The 17330-nt window shown below is 48.0% G+C and overlaps 3 non-coding genes across 3 annotated transcripts; all 3 read right to left on the bottom strand.

The window, feature by feature from the left end:
• Positions 1 to 1396: 1396 nt before the first annotated feature.
• Trnat-ugu (transfer RNA threonine (anticodon UGU)) lies at positions 1397 to 1471 on the bottom strand. Its single transcript has one exon. It is a non-coding gene; the product is annotated as a tRNA-Thr (tRNA).
• A 6078-nt stretch (positions 1472 to 7549) lies between these two features.
• On the bottom strand, positions 7550 to 7624 carry Trnat-ugu (transfer RNA threonine (anticodon UGU)). Its single transcript has one exon. It is a non-coding gene; the product is annotated as a tRNA-Thr (tRNA).
• Positions 7625 to 7993: 369 nt separating this feature from the next.
• On the bottom strand, positions 7994 to 8068 carry Trnat-ugu (transfer RNA threonine (anticodon UGU)). The gene has a single exon. It is a non-coding gene; the product is annotated as a tRNA-Thr (tRNA).
• Positions 8069 to 17330: the final 9262 nt, after the last annotated feature.

Raw genomic sequence — 17330 nt, 5'->3', positions numbered from 1 at the left:
GGTGTCCAAATCATTCGCTCGAACTTTCGAGATTGTCTCTCAAACCAATTTCTAACAATGACATGGCGTAATGTCATCCATAAATATCCCATCGTTGTTTGGAAACATGAAGTCCATGAATTTCTGCAAATGGTCTCCAGACAGCCGAATATAATGATTTCCAGTCAATGATCAGTTCAGTTTGAACAGATTACCCAGTCTCTTCCATGTAAACACATCTCGTACAATAATCAAGCCACCTCCTTCTTGCACAGTGCGTTGTTGACGACTTGACTCGACGACTTCGTGGGGTCTGCACGACACTCGGACCCTGCCATCACCTCTTACAAACTAAAATTGGGGCTCATCTGCCCAGGTCACTTTTTTCCACTCGTCTAGGATCAGTGCAATACGGCCATTAGCCCAGGAGAGGCGCTGCAGGCAATGTCGTGCTATTAGCATAGGTACTCGCGTCGGGTGTCTGCAGCAGTAGCCCATTAACGCCAAATTTCTCCGCACTGTCCTAAGGGATACGATCGTCGTACGTCCCACAGTGATTTCTGCGGTTATTTCACACAGTGTTGCTTGTCTGATGGTACTGACAACTGTACGCGAACACCACCGCTCGTGGTCGTTACGTGAAGGCTGTCGGCCACTGCGATGTCTGTGGTGAGAGGTGACGCCTGAAATTTTGTATTTTTGACACTTTCTTCACACTGTAGATTTAGGAATACTGAATTCCCTAACTATTTCCGAAATGAAAGTCTTATGCATCTAGCTCCAACTACCATTCCGCGTTCAAAGACGGACAATTCCCGTTGTGGGGCCGTAATCACATTGCAGACTATTTCACATGAATCACGTCATTTCAAATAACAGACTAGTGTTTCATACCTTGTGTAAGTGATACTTCCGTCACCTGTATATGTGCACATCGCTGTCCCATGACACTTTTCACCTCAATATAATAATTACCAGTATTAGAAGTATTTAAACTATTATTTACAATTAAGGGGAATTTTATATTTGACACTGGGTAGTTCTGATAACAGCAAAACAAGCTAAAGGGTGTGACATTTGTTCATTCTCACAATTGAAAAGCATGCTAACAACGCCGCCTAGTCGATGCTAGCGCTGCTCATACACAGTGTTGCGCCACTTGTAACCTAGAGGGCTCTTGTGTATCAACTTCGATATTTAGGTTTGAAGCAGCCCTCACGCATGGAACGAGAACTGGAATTTGTCAGTCAGATCGCACTGGCATTAACTAATGGATACTTCATTCTATTGACATTATTATTAAAAAAGATGAAACATGTCTGCTAAATGTCATAAATTTATTGAAATGATAATTAAATAGACACCCTAGCTGCAAGCAGGCGTTGATACACTTCATTGGGGACATGTTGAAAATGTGTGCCCCGACCGGGACTCGAACCCGGGATCTCCTGCTTACATGGCAGACGCTCTATCCATCTGAGCCACCGCGGGCACAGAGGATAATGCGTCTGCAGGGACTTGTCCCTTGCACGCTCCCCGTGAGATCCATATTAACAACATGTCCACAACACTACATTCGTAGTGCGCCTAATAGATGTTTGCCCATCATACTCATTACTCGTGGCAGATTAATCTACCAAGTCCCGTACGAGTTCGGGCATAGCTTGTGCGTTTGCACAAGAAGGTCAAAGGTCGGGAACCCATATTTTTTAACTAATAATGACGGTAGTATCCGTTCCCGAAAGAACAGTTAACGTCGATGACCATGCAGCTTTGCTCGAAATGAAATGATAATTAAATAGACACCCTAGCTGCAAGCAGGCGTTGATACACTTCATTGGGGACATGTTGAAAATGTGTGCCCCGACCGGGACTCGAACCCGGGATCTCCTGCTTACATGGCAGACGCTCTATCCATCTTTTTTTTTTTTTTTTTTTTTTTTTTTTTTTTTTTTTTTTTGTCGGGCCTCCTTCCTCCCCTACAGCCCGTCCTGCCGCTCGCCATTTGTGCCTTCTTCGGCTAGCTTCTGTGCTATGTTTGTTCCATAAGAGATAGTTGACCAACGAAGTAAATGTGTACAAGTGAACAAAATCCCTTCTTTTGGAGTTGTGGAAAGAAAATAGGTCCTCTACATTCTTCCATCATTGTGCGGGAGCGATTTTTATAGGGGAGCCAGGCGTACTTCAGCCCGCTGGCGGCTCAAGGTTGCGTCAGCAACCTATTAGTGCTGCTACAAGGGCAAAGGGTAAACGAAATAGCCACCTTCTTGGCGCAAAAGGAATGAGAAACTTAATAGAGAATTTCATGTAAAAAAAAAAAAAAAAAAAAAGTTTAATCGTTCTTCAGCTCTGTCGGTAGGACAAAGTTCGGTTCAAGAAATTTGCGTAATTTTCTTTGTATTTCTTTTGTCGTTCGAGCTTTTGAAGTTCTGTCATCAGGTACATCCAATAGTCTTCTGCACTCTTCGTCATAGCCGTTGAGATGTAATGGACTGTCAGTCCCTTGAGCCAGTTGGCTGACCTTCTTTTAGTGTTAGGATATGGCACGTCATCTGGCAGAAGGACGTGTGTCGGTGTAATGGTGTTAGGTGACGTGCGGAGCACACGTGCTAGTTTTTGCCTGAAGAGATTCCACACGTCTTTCACATCGTCACAGACGAAACGATGTTCTTCGGTGTCGACGACATTGCAGCTGGCACAGTTTGGTGTGTGTGCCAGACGTATCGCGTGCAGTTGAGAGTTGGTGGGGATTTTTCTATTGACTGCGAGGTACCACGTCGATCGCACATTGGATGGTAGATGGGGGTCAGATATGTTTTCCCATATGTTTTTCCAGTTATAATGTCGAAACTTGTTTTCTATTCGATTGCGCAATTTTCCTCCCAGCAAGGTGTTGTAAACCTCCTTAACCTGATATATGTCCTTCTCCGGAATTCTATGGCGTACATAGCTGTATTCCACAAGAAAGTGTTTATAGTGGTACAGCTCGTGGGAGATGTGATGCACATCGATTGGTGGATCTCTGCTGACTGGGGTGATTTCACGTAAGAGATGAGCCACTAAGGTCTGCGGTGATCGTTGCCACTGTTTATAAGTTTTGCTAACGTATAGCGCTTGCGCTTTAAGGTAGATGTCTGTTAGATGTAGCCCTCCATTGCGTGTCGATAGCGTCAAGGTATCATAGGAAACCTTAAATATCTGACCTCTGCTGACAAAATAACCAAGCGCTGCTTGCATTTGGTGTGCTATGGTGCGTGGCAGAGGAAGCACTTGAGCAACATAGTTTACTTTGGAGGTTATATAGGTATTGGCTAGTTGCACTTTTTGTATTGCATTTAAATTACGCAAGCTGTGTTGTTTTATGCTTGCTCGTAATGTGGCAAGTAATTTTCTGTAATTGAGAGCGGCTGTGCGGCGGATATTATTCGTATATTCTATTCCAAGGCATTTTAGTTTTTCCACAGTGTTGATACGTCCAGCGGCTCTGATCTCTATGCCCCTACCAAGATTCATAATACCAGATTTATTGCGGTTGAGTTTAGCTCCTGACGCCAGTTCGTAGGTCGCCACAACTTCAAGTACTGTAGCCACCTCGCTTTCGTCAGTCACAAGTACCCCTACATCGTCCGCGTAGGCTTGACATAGGATCTTCTGTCCGTGTATATGTAGTCCACGGAGTTGCCGAGTCAGGGATACTAAGAGAGGTTCAAGCGCAATCGCGAAAAGCGTCATGGACATGGGGCAACCTTGTCTTACCGAACTGTGAATATTGATCGGGTGACTGAGTTGTCCGTTGACACTGATTCTTGACGTGCTATTCGTCAGTATGTTTTTCACGGAGGCTATAATTTTCTGTGGGAAGTGCATGGATGTCATACACCGGAACAGGTACGAATGATTAACTTTATCAAAAGCTTTTTCAAAGTCAAGCGACATCAGGGCACAGCGAATGTTGCAGGCTTCCGATATCGCTATAATGTCTCTGTAGTCGCATAAGGTCTGAAATATCGTTCTATCCTTTCCCACACTTGTCTGGTAAGCTCCTGTCACTGTACGAATAACTGAATTAAACCTTTGCATCATGATACGGGCGAAGATTTTATAATCACTATTGAGAAGTGTTATGGGTCGAAGATTCTCCACGGTTTGGCCTCTTGGTGTTTTGGGGACTAAGACCACTGTACCTTCACAGAATTCCTTCGGAAGGTCAGTGTCGGCATTTAGTATTTCATTGCAGACGAGTGTCAATTTAGCAATTATCTTTTCGCGAAAAGTTTGATAAAATTCAGCGGGTAGCCCATCTGGTCCAGGTGATTTATTCTTGGGACTCCTCGAGATGGCATCTTCGACGTCGTCATCCGTTATTCTTGCTGCGAGCACATCAGCTTCTTCTGGAGTGAGTCGCTCTGTCGTCCTAGCAGTGAGAGCTTGCTGCGCTGTTTCATCTGTCTGTGTATTGGCCAGCAACTCACTAAAGTGTCGATGGATCTCGTCTCGTATTGCAGCTTGATCTGTCAAGAGTCTCCCGTCTGAAGTTTTAAGTTCCGTCAGAATTTTCCGTTTTTGTCTTTTGTTCTCTTGGAGGATGTGGTACATCGATGTTGTTTCTTCTCGTGTACCGTTCTGCAAACGCGTTCGTATTTTACAGCCTTCGAGACGGTGTCTCTGCAGGGTGAGCAATTTTGCTTTTATTCTGTTGATTTGCCCATAGTTTGTTATGATTGTAGCATCCCGAACGCACAAGTCTTTCAGACAGCTGAAGTAAAAGTCTAATGTCCGCTTCCGCCAGGCGACATTTTCACGGGAGTAAGTTTTCATTGTCTTTATTATTGCGGGCTTCGCGCAGTTTAGCTACCAATTCAGCGCCGTACCGTACAAGTGGAACTTCCTTTCACATTCTGCCCAAGTGGTGTGGAAGGCGGCGTGACATCCAGGATCCGAAAGATGAGCAACGTTTAGCTTCCACTGACCTCTCGCCCTGTAAGTGCCTTGTTTCTCTAAATTTATCGTACATATGTACGCGATATGATCAGAGAAAATAGTGGGCCATAGCTCGGACTGTAAAACGTGTCGCCTTAAATTGGACGTTGCGTAAATCCTGTCGATACGACTGGCAGAATGGCTGGTGATATAGGTGAAACCGAGCTGATCACCATGTTTTAGTTCCCAAGTATCTAACAGATGGAATTCTCTGACGATGTTCTCCAGCTCCAGAGATTTGTTAAAATTTGGCGTCTGATCTTTGGGACTCAGCACGCAATTAAAGTCACCCGCAAATATTATTTGTTCAAATCGCACCGCGAAAAGGGGGGCGATGTCCTCCTTGAAAAATTCGGCCCTGCGTCGCTTGTTTCCGGTTCCTGACGGGGCATAGATGTTGATAAACCTGGTGTTGTTTATCGTGACAGCGAGACCTCTACTGTTCGGCAGTTTCGTCACGTCTGTAAGTAGGATCCCCTCTTTAGTCATAATCGCTGTGCCGAGGCTATTGTCATTGCCAGGATTGACGACGGCGTTGTAGCCAGTGATGTCGTCCAAACGGATAGCCGTTACTTCTTGCAGCATTAAGATGTCAACATCAGCGGCGTACAGAAAATCTTGGAGGTTTCTCAGATTGAGGGTGCTGCTAATTTTATTTATATTCAAGGTCGCAATTCTGTACGCCTGCAAGGACGTCATGTCGACTATACCGCGTCAGGTGGGATACTATTTGCCAGGTGAAGTGGATGTGTGCTCTACTTAGAAGAAAACGGCATCATCATCTTCTGCACGAGCGTCTTTGATGGTGGTTTGTTGCCGGGTTGACACATCTTGTCGACGGTCGGGTGCCGTCCGTCCTGAATGGTGTGGTATGTCAGCCATCTCTGCATCATGGTTTCGCTCCTCCATGTCATCCGCCCAATCTCGCGTGCACGTAACTTCCCGCGTGTCCGTTTTTGGTACAGGTGGAGGGTCCTTCCGACTAGTTGTACCGTCCGGAATGTGGATTCCACGGTCGGGTTCAGTGTCCTCATTTCGGGTCTTCTTCTTTGTTGTTCGATCTTCCAGAGGAGTTGCCTGTGTCGTCTCCGCCAGTCCTTGGCCTATCTGTTTCGCCTTTTCACGCAGGATTGGCGCGATTTCTGCTGCTCCCTGTCGGGCTATTCGACGTTTCTTCCGTTTCTTCGGTGAAACAGTTGTAGGCTGCTGGTCATTATCCTCCGACGTGGCAACCGTGTCCTCTTTGTGTTGCCCGACTTCTTCGAGTGGTTTGCACATGCCTTCTTCTGCCGTCTTAGCCTGGTCTTGTTCTGCACGTCTGTCAGTTTCCTCGTCTTGTGAGTGTGCTGGACCTGTAGCTTCTGTGTTGCTAGTATCCATGGCTACGTTACCATCGGGAACGTCGGCATAAGCAACTACCGCCCTGTCGAAACACATGTCTGGGGCGACGTCACTGCGAATTGCGGCGGCGTACGTCACGGGTAGCGTGGCCATCTGACTAGGCGGGTCTCGCTCCCCAGTCGGCAGTTGCATCACACGCCGTTGAACACACTGCGCGCGGACGTGTTGGGTCGAACCACAACCCGAGCAGGTTCTCGGCTGCCCATCGTAAATGATGATCGCTCGATATCCACCTATCCAGAGATACGATGGGATATGTTTCAGCATGTCAATTTTAACTTGCCTGACTCCATTTAATACTGGATACTTATGCAAGCTAGACCATTTTTCGGCGACATTGCTGATAATGGTGCCATAGTCTCTCAGTTTGTTGTTAATCTCCTCGGGCGTTATTTCAAAGGGGAGCTCAAAGATTCGAACCGTTCTTATTCCCATTCCGGCACGCGAAACCGTGACCTGCCCTATGTGTCCGTCTGAATGTTTGAATTTTGCCACCCCACCACATGCTTCTACAAGTTGGTCGCACTTGTCAGAATTGGATAACTTAAGGAACACAGTCGGACTGACAATCGACAGGTGAATTCCAATCAATTCATCCACTTTGACCTGAAAAGTTTCTTCGATAAATGCCTCAACTTCGTAAGATTTCGGTCGGGAGTAGTTCGGGTCGAAAATCAACTTCAAAGTATCGCGTCGCGTTGTCTGCTCCATTATGTCATTCTAGAAATGTGGTCGTGGACTATAACTAACGCAGAAAGCGCGCACTCACCACACAGCGCCGGCCGCTCGCAGCGACGAAGTGCCATCTGAGCCACCGCGGGCACAGAGGATAATGCGTCTGCAGGGACTTGTCCCTTGCACGCTCCCCGTGAGATCCATATTAACAACATGTCCACAACACTACATTCGTAGTGCGCCTAATAGATGTTTGCCCATCATACTCATTACTCGTGGCAGATTAATCTACCAAGTCCCGTACGAGTTCGGGCATAGCTTGTGCGTTTGCACAAGAAGGTCAAAGGTCGGGAACCCATATTTTTTAACTAATAATGACGGTAGTATCCGTTCCCGAAAGAAGAGTTAACGTCGATGACCATGCAGCTTTGCTCGAAATGAAATGATAATTAAATAGACACCCCAGCTGCAAGCAGGCGTTGATACACTTCATTGGGGACATGTTGAAAATGTGTGCCCCGACCGGGACTCGAACCCGGGATCTCCTGCTTACATGGCAGACGCTCTATCCATCTGAGCCACCGCGGGCACAGAGGATAATGCGTCTGCAGGGACTTGTCCCTTGCACGCTCCCCGTGAGATCCATATTAACAACATGTCCACAACACTACATTCGTAGTGCGCCTAATAGATGTTTGCCCATCATACTCATTACTCGTGGCAGATTAATCTACCAAGTCCCGTACGAGTTCGGGCATAGCTTGTGCGTTTGCACAAGAAGGTCAAAGGTCGGGAACCCATATTTTTTTTAACTAATAATGACGGTAGTATCCGTTCCCGAAAGAACAGTTAACGTCGATGACCATGCAGCTTTGCTCGAAATGAAATGATAATTAAATAGACACCCTAGCTGCAAGCAGGCGTTGATACACTTCATTGGGGACATGTTGAAAATGTGTGCCCCGACCGGGACTCGAACCCGGGATCTCCTGCTTACATGGCAGACGCTCTATCCATCTGAGCCACCGCGGGCACAGAGGATAATGCGTCTGCAGGGACTTGTCCCTTGCACGTTCCCCGTGAGATCCATATTAACAACATGTCCACAACACTACATTCGTAGTGCGCCTAATAGATGTTTGCCCATCATACTCATTACTCGTGGCAGATTAATCTACCGGTCGGGGCACACATTTTCAACATGTCCCCAATGAAGTGTATCAACGCCTGCTTGCAGCTAGTGTGTCTATTTAATTATCATTTCATTTCGAGCAAAGCTGCATGGTCATCGACGTTAACTGTTCTTTCGGGAACGGATACTACCGTCATTATTTGTTAAAAAATATGGGTTCCCGACCTTTGACCTTCTTGTGCAAACGCACAAGCTATGCCCGAACTCGTACGGGACTTGGTAGATTAATCTGCCACGAGTAATGAGTATGATGGGCAAACATCTATTAGGCGCACTACGAATGTAGTGTTGTGGACATGTTGTTAATATGGATCTCACGGGGAGCGTGCAAGGGATAAGTCCCTGCAGACGCATTATCCTCTGTGCCCGCGGTGGCTCAGATGGATGGCCAGTCTGCCTTCGGCAGTGACACAGTGCGGACCGTGTTGCCAGCCGGCCGCGCTGTGGTGCGCGCGCCTGTTTGTTTACGCCGGAGCAGCTCCGCGTGTGCGGTGTTGTGAGTCTAGAACGAGATGGCACACTCGTACAGAAAAACGACTTTGAAGTTCAGTTTTGCGAACGACTATACACGACCAAAGGCACACGAGATTGAACGTTTCTTCAGAGAAGAGGTAAAAATCGATCCACAGGAAATCGTGGGAATCAATTTATCGCTCGTTTCAAGCGTCGTCTACGTCAAGCTTGTTGACGAGGCTGCTTGTGAAAGACTTCTACAACGATCACCGACCGGGTATCGTTTCTGTCATGCCGACGGGAATGTTGGTGCGGTTACAGTCGATCACGCGGGAATGGGGATCCGCACTATACGAGTCTTCGAACTTCCGTTTGAGGTCCCGTCTGAACTTGTTACCGACGCCTTTCGACCATACGGTACAGTTCTATCCCATGTGGCCGAAAAATGGACGAGTTTTACCACGTACCCCGTTTTAAATGGGGTGAGACAAATACGGATAGAACTGCGCAAGCACGTCCCCTCTTATTTGTACATAGGGGGTTGTCGAGCGATTATCATCTACGATGGGCAACCTCGCACTTGCTCGGGGTGCGGGAAAGAAGGTCACGTCCGCTCGGAATGCCTCCAGCGACGTTTAGTGCAAACTCCACGGGATGACGTTCAGGCGCCACAACCGACGACTATCTTACCGTTGACCTTTGTGGAAGCCCTGAGAGGCGACGTGAGGGAGATTTCCGATGGGCACCAGCAGCTGCCCCCTATAGAGAACATGGACACCAACGGACTGGAACTCCGACCACCGGTTCCACCACAGCAGACACAGGACACCGCACAAGAGATGCAGCTGACGGCCGCTCCAGGCTCATCCGTGGTGGCTGCCAGTGGTTCCACCGAGAGCGTGACATGCCAGGCCCAAGACGGAGGGTACACAAGCCCATCAGCCGATGCGGAAGCAAGGCAACGGAAACAGCGTTCGCCGAAGAGAAGAAAGAAGCGTCGACTAACTTCTGCTGACGATAGCCATAGTCCCGAGGGGACAGTGGACGACAACGACAGTATCGACCTGAGACCGGTGGATTCAACAGATACCGAGATGACGATGCAGGAACTACACAGCGACGATAACTTGCACTCTCCTTCTGGTGACCGGAAGGCGGAAGTGGAGATGACAACTGTCCAACGTCATAGCGCTGACAACGTTGCATCCCATCCTTCGACCAGTTCCGGAAATATGCTCGGGGACTGGGCGCAAGAAATGGAGCAACAGGAACAGGATGAAAATACGAACGCGACGATTGAGGACAGTCCTGGCCAGAGGCCGGGAGGGGTCGGGAAATGCTGACCAACTTAGTGTGTTGAGGAGCGCCGGGGTGCAGATGGACGCTTAATGACACCGCCCTACAACTGATGAACACCAGCCAGGCGTACCGCATTGCCACGATAAACATTAATGGCATACGGACACCGCTTAAAATTCAAATGCTGAAAGATATGTTACGCGCTGCGGACGTGGATATTGTATTCCTACAAGAAGTGCGTTTCACATCGCCGCCAGAGTTCTACGGTTACGAGGCACATTATTCAGTGTACGATGAAAGTGGATGCGGTGTGGCGATTCTCACCAGGGAAGGAGTAGGAGTGGAGGACGTCAAAGCTCTCCCTTCGGCACGCGGCATAGCGATCACTGTCGACGGCGTTCGTTTCATCAATTTATACGCACCATCTGGCTCCACCAAACGAAGAGAAAGGGCGACTTTTTACACCGAAGAGATAGCACCGTTGTTCGCTGGACGCTTTGATAACTATATAGTGGGCGGCGACTTTAATTGTGTCGCCGACAAAAAGGATCAAGTACCTCATTATGTGCCATGCATGGAAATGCGTGCGTTGATTACCGAAATGGCGCTTCTGGATACCTGGGAACTGCAGCATGGTGATAGACCGGGTCATACGTTTGTCACGGGACACTCGGCGAGTAGACTTGATAGAGTGTACGTGACACGAGCTCTACGGACGACGATACTGGATGCCGAAATCTGGCCAGCGGCTTTTACAGATCATATGGCGTACGTCTGTACGATTTCACTAACGCGTCAGAAGATATGGCGGAGTAAAGGTCACTGGAAAATGAATTGTGCACTTTTACGTGACACTGAATGTCGCCGGTCGATAGAGGCGGCCTGGGAGACCTGCGTTCGCCGCCAACGAGCATACACCTCGGTTCTCCAGTGGTGGATTAAATGCGCAAAACCAACGTTACGGAGAACGTTGATACGATACGGGCAGGACAAATCGCAGTGGAACCGCACAACGGCTGATTTTTATTTTACAGCCCTGAGGGAGCTGATGATACAACAACCATCGCCGGAAAGGCACACGGCCATGCGCAGGATAAAAGCCAAGTTATTACAGCTGACGAGACTGAGAATGGAAGGTATAATGGTCCGGGCGAGATTGGCGGACACAGTCGCTGCAGAAACCCCCTCCATGCACCACGTGGTACGTGAACGCCAACGGCGACGCAGGACATTGATCAGGGAACTGATCTCTGAAACTGGCCAGCGAGTTGTGCACCAGCGTGATATTGCGCATGTGTTTACCGACTATTTCCGCCAGTTATATGGACCTGTACAAGTGAACCACGAGACACTACATGATGTCATCTCGGAAATGCCAGATAGAGGACCACCACTGGATGCAGAGACCTTCATCACAGCGATAACAGAGGACGAGCTGACAGACGCAATTGCCAGGGGGGCTCCGAACAAGTCCCCAGGACAGGACGGCTTCCCAATTGAATTTTACCGCGCCTTTGCATACCTCATGGGACGGACCTGGATTCAGATGTACAACGAACTCCTGTTACCGCAGACTGAGATACCTGCCGAATTCACGGAGGGTATCATCATCCCAATACCCAAACCACGCGGTGGCAGACATCCAGGAGATTATAGACCACTCACTCTCTTGAACTGCGACTATAAGATTTTCGCGCGCATCCTTGGGGCTCGCCTGCGGTCTTCACTTTCTGATAGACTCCTCATGGATCAAACTTGCCTCGGCGGTAAGAGCAACGTACATACGGCGCTCAGTGACTACCGAGATATCATCGCCTTAGCAGCGGCATGCCGAGTGCGTGGGGCACTCGTCGCTATTGACTTCGATCATGCGTTCGACAGAGTGGATCATACCTTTTTGCATGCGGTGATGGGCAGATTGGGAATCCCACAGGCCTTCATCCTAGTGATCATGCGACTGTTACACGGCGTCCGATCAAAGGTCTCGGTGAATGGGCGGGGCACTGACTACATTGTTATTTCAAGGTCAGTTCGTCAAGGTTGCCCTCTTTCGATATTTTTGTATGCGATGGCTTTGGAACCCTGTCTATATGGTCTCCGAAGACGGTTGGAGGGAGTGCCGTTGCCACAACTGACCTTTCATTGCCGCGCTTATGCTGACGATGTGATGCTGGTGGCACGGACAGGCGAAGAAGTACGTACGGCGTTGGCATGGATACAGCGATACGGGATGGCGGCAGGAAGCGTGCTTAATCTACAAAAATCACGCTGCATGAATGTCGGTCGAGGATTACAACCAGGGGAGGAAGGCCCGCTCATCTTAGTTAAGACCATAAAATGCCTAGGTATTACGTTCCACACGGATGTGCAGCGGACAGCAGCGGATAACTACCGACGCATATTGAAGCTGATGCGGACAATGGTGCTGTTACAGAAATTAAGAGCGTTGGATATGATCCAGAGGGTGACCTATGTTAACGTCTACCTAGCACCGAGACTCACTCACGTAGCGCATGTCCTGCCTTTAACGCGCACAATGGCATCACGGATACAAGCAACTTTCGGAACCTACGTGAGTGTGGGACACCTGTTTAAGATCCGCTACACAACGCTTACGCTACCACCTGGAGAGGGTGGACTTGGTCTAGTGAACGTATATGAAAAGGCACGGGCGTTATTCGTCAGTACGATTTTCCGCCAGTGGCGCGGTCAATTTCGCAATGTCTCGGGTGCGTTGGCCGATGTACTGGCGCCCACTTCAATGCTGCCCCCAGTCGATGTGGGCCATGTTTCACCGAAGCTGTCACATTTCAAGTCTTTTTTTTTGGAGCTTAGCTATGTCAGAGATTCCTTCCCAACAACACGACTACCGACGACGCGAGACGTATACCAACTCTTACTGCGCCGGTGCCCCAGGAATACACTGGAAAAGAAGTACCCAGACAAGAACTGGCGACAGATATGGCGCGTTATACGGAACGTTTACCTCCCAACGTCGGTACGCTCAACATGGTATGTGGTGATAAATAGGAAGTTCGCAACGAATCAACGGCGGCACGCGATTCATTTGGCAGACACTCCACTGTGTTTAGGCTGCGCAACAGTGGACACTGATGAACATCGGTTAACATGTAGTGGGACGGCTCCAGTGTGGCACTTGGCACAACAGATCTTGGCGTTCCTGTTACGCTCCGCCCCTCACACAATTTCATCAGACACACTTTTTTTCCCCCAAGAATCTTATTTCCCGGTCCAAAAAACCAATGCGGTGACATGGGTGCGGGGAATGGTGGTGGGCTACGTATATAACGAATCGGAAAAGGACAAAATTGATTTTTGGCATTTTCTCCTGGATGGACACACGAAGCTGCAACAGCATCAGAAATATAGGCAAGACTTCGCTAATTACTTGCGACTTACGTTTACCGACCCGCCGGCCAGATGGGGTGTGACGGGTGAGAGATGAGATAGACGAAGAAGCCGAGATAGACATCGATCACACTTACGGACCCTTCGTTAATTTCGAGAAGACGACCCAGTCTTACACCAACGTCTGGAGAACGAGTCGATAGATGGCTCTATTGCTATATCGAACGTCGGGTCGTGAGCAGGTGTCGCCCCCGACACGAATTTCATTTCATTGCTACAGGAGCATGTTTCTTTTGTATTTGTACTATCCGCAATGTCTTCATGTCTTTCATTTAAGCATTTTCAGTTTTATTAATTTCCTTAATTAATTACTTTTCTAATTAGACACTATTTGTCAACATATGGACTTTGTAGACAACTATTTATGCGATAGTACAACAACATGTATGTCAGCAAAGGTGGTAAGCCTGACATTGGTTTAATTAAAAAAAAAAAAAAAAAAAAAAAAGTTGGTAGAGCACAAAAAAAAAAAAAAAAGTTGGTAGAGCACTTGCCCGCGAAAGGCAAAGGTCCCGAAAAAAAAAAAAAAAAAAAAAAAAAAGATGGATAGAGCGTCTGCCATGTAAGCAGGAGATCCCGGGTTCGAGTCCCGGTCGGGGCACACATTTTCAACATGTCCCCAATGAAGTGTATCAACGCCTGCTTGCAGCTAGGGTGTCTATTTAATTATCATTTCATTTCGAGCAAAGCTGCATGGTCATCGACGTTAACTGTTCTTTCGGGAACGGATACTACCGTCATTATTAGTTAATAAATTTTTTGTATGCTCCCCAGAAAGGCAGTTTGGCCTACAGCTGTTGCAACTTTTACCTGTTATCGTGGATATCGGCACCGGGACGAAGCTGACGTCCAAGCTGGTCCCACATATTTCCTACTGGGGAAATGTCTCGCGAGCTGGATAGCCTCAGCGTCGCGCAGGTAATTTACACATAAACATGCCAAGTGGGAACATGTACTGTCCTGTTGAGAAGTGACACGACGATACAGTCACGTGGCAGGTAACATATGAAGACGCAGGATGTCTGTGACGTACCATCAGTCACCACCAGCTGAGACCTGGAGTCACACCCAAACTCTCCCTCCCCCGTCCCCCCTCCCCCACACCACCGCGATGCCAGGAGTAACAGCCCTGTGTTTCTCTGGGAAAAAGGGACTTCTCGGCAGGTCAGCACCATACTCGAGCAGGCACACGGGGGGAGTGGCTTATTAGTTATTGGGAGCTCCAACGTTAGGCGGGTGATGGAGCCCCTTAGGCAAATAGCGGAAAGGTCGGGGAAGAGGGCCAGTGTTCACTCTGCCTTCCTGCCGGGGGGTCTCATCCGAGATGTGGAGGAGGCCCTGCCGGCGGCGATAGCACTGGGTGCACCCGACTGCAGATTGTTGCTCATGTCGGCACCAATGACTCCTGCCGTCTGGGTTCAGTGGTCATCCTCAGTTCGTACAGGTGGTTGGCGGAGTTGGTGAAGGCGGAAAGCCTCGCTCGCGGGGTGGAATCTGAGCTAACTATTTGTAGTAACGTTCCCAGAACCGATCGCGGTCCTCTGGTTTGGAGGCTAGTAGAAGGCTTCAACCAGAGGCTCAGACGATTCTGCGGAGATCTGGGGTGCAAATTTCTCGACCTCCGCTATCGGGTGGAGAAATGTAGGGCCCCCTGAATAGGTCAGGCGTGCGCTACACGCAGGAAGCGGCTACAAGGGTAGCGGAGTACGTGTGGAGTGCACATGTGGGTTTTTTACGTTAGAGGATTCGCTCCCTAGGCCCGACAAGACGTCTCCTGAGACGCGGCGAGGTAGGAGTAGGCAAAATGCAACAGGGAATAACAATATTAATGTGCTAATAGTAAACTGCACGAGCGTCTATAGAAATAAACGGTCACAATGCCCACATTGTACTAGGGACAGAAAGTTGGCTGAAACCAGACGTAAACAGTAATGAAATTCTAAAATCGGATAGGAATGTATACCGCAGAGACAGGCTGGACAGTGAAGAGGGTGGCGTGTTCATAGCGATAAGAAGCGCAATAGTATCGAAGGAAATTGACGGAGATTCGAAATGTGAAATAATTTGGGTGAAGGCCACGGTTAAAGCAGGCTCAGACATGGTAATTGGATGTATCTATAGGCCCCCTGGCTCAGCAGCTGTTGTGGCTGAGTTCCTGAAGGATAATTTGGAAAATATTTCGAGTAGATTTCCCCACCATGTTATAGTTCTGGGAGGAGATTTTAATTTGCCGGATATAGACTGTGAGACTCAAACGTTCATAACGGGTGGCAGGGACAAAGAATCCAGTGAAATTTTTTTAGGTGCTTTATCTGAAAACTACCTTGAGCAGTTAAACAGAGAACCGACTCGTGGCGAGAACATATTACACCTTCTGGTGACAAACAGACCCGAACTATTTGAAACAGTTAACGCAGAACAGGGAATCAGCGATCATAAAGCGGTTACTGCATCGATCATTTGAGCCGTAAATAGAAATATTAAAAAAGGTAGGAAAATTTTTCTGTTTAGCAAAAGTGACAAAAAAAACAGATTGCAGAGTACCTGATGGCTTAACACCAAAGTTTTGTCTCAAGTACAGAGAGTGTAGAGGATCAGTGGACAAAGTTCAAAACCATCGTACAATATGCGATAGATGAGTATGTGCCAAGCAAGATCGTAAGAGATGGAAAAGAGCCACCGTGGTACAACAACCGAGTTAGAAAACTGCTCCGGAAGCAAAGGGAACTTCACAGCAAACATAAACATAGCCAAAGCCTTGCACACAAACAAAAATTACGCGAAGCGAAATGTAGTGTGAGGAGGGCTATGCGAGAGGCGTTCAATGAATTTGAAAGTAATGTTCTATGTACTGACTTGGCAGAAAATCCTGAGAAATTTTAGTCTTATGTCAAAGCGGTAGGTGGATAAAAACAAAATGTCCAGACACTCTGTGACCGAAATGGTACTGAAACAGAGGATGACAGACTAAAGGCCGAAATACTAAATGTCTTTTTCCAAAGCTGTTTCACACAGGAAGACAATACTGTAGCTCCTTCTCTAGATTGTCGCACAGATGACAAAATGGTAGATATCGAAATAGACGACAGAGGGATAGAGAAACAATTAAAATCGCTCAAAAGAGGAAAGGCCGCTGGTCCTGATGGGATACCAGTTCGATTTTACACAGAGTACGCGAAGGAACTTGCCCCCCTTCTTGCAGCGGTGTACCGTAGGTCTGTAGAAGAGCGTAGCGTTCCAAAGGATTGCAAAAGGGCACAGGTCATCGCCGTTTTCAAGAAGGGACGTCGAACAAAAATGGTTCAAATGGCTCTGAGCACTGTGGGACTTAACATCTATGGTCATCAGTCCCCTAGAACTTAGAACTACTTTAACCTAACTAACCTAAGGATAGCACACAACACCCAGTCATCACGAGGCAGAGAAAATCCCTGACCCCGCCGGGAATCGAACCCGGACGCGGGAAGAGAGAACGCTACCGCACGACCACGAGCTGCGGACGGACGTCGAACAGATGTGCAGAACTATTGACCTATATCTCTAACGCCGATCAGTTGTAGAATTTTTTAACACGTATTATCTTCGAGTATAATGACTTTTCTGGAGACTAGAAATCTACTCTGTAGTAATCAGCATGGGTTTCGAAAAAGACGATCGTGTGAAACCCAGCTCGCGCTATTCGTCCACGAGTCTCAGAGGGCCATAGACGCGGGTTCGATACAGTTCCCCACAGTCGTTTAATGAACAAAGTAAGAGCATATGGATTATCAGACCAATTGTGTGATAGAATTGAAGAGTTCCTAGATAACAGAACGCTGCATGTCATTTTCAATGGAGAGAAGTCTTCGGAAGTAAGAGTGATATCAGGTGTGTCGCATGGGAGTGTCGTAGGACCATTGCTGTTCACAATATACATAAATGA

The sequence above is a fragment of the Schistocerca nitens genome, chromosome 4, assembly GCF_023898315.1.
Source record: "Schistocerca nitens isolate TAMUIC-IGC-003100 chromosome 4, iqSchNite1.1, whole genome shotgun sequence".
Classification (NCBI taxonomy): Eukaryota; Metazoa; Arthropoda; class Insecta; order Orthoptera; family Acrididae; genus Schistocerca; species Schistocerca nitens.
This window is presented reverse-complemented; position numbering and strand designations above follow the sequence as displayed.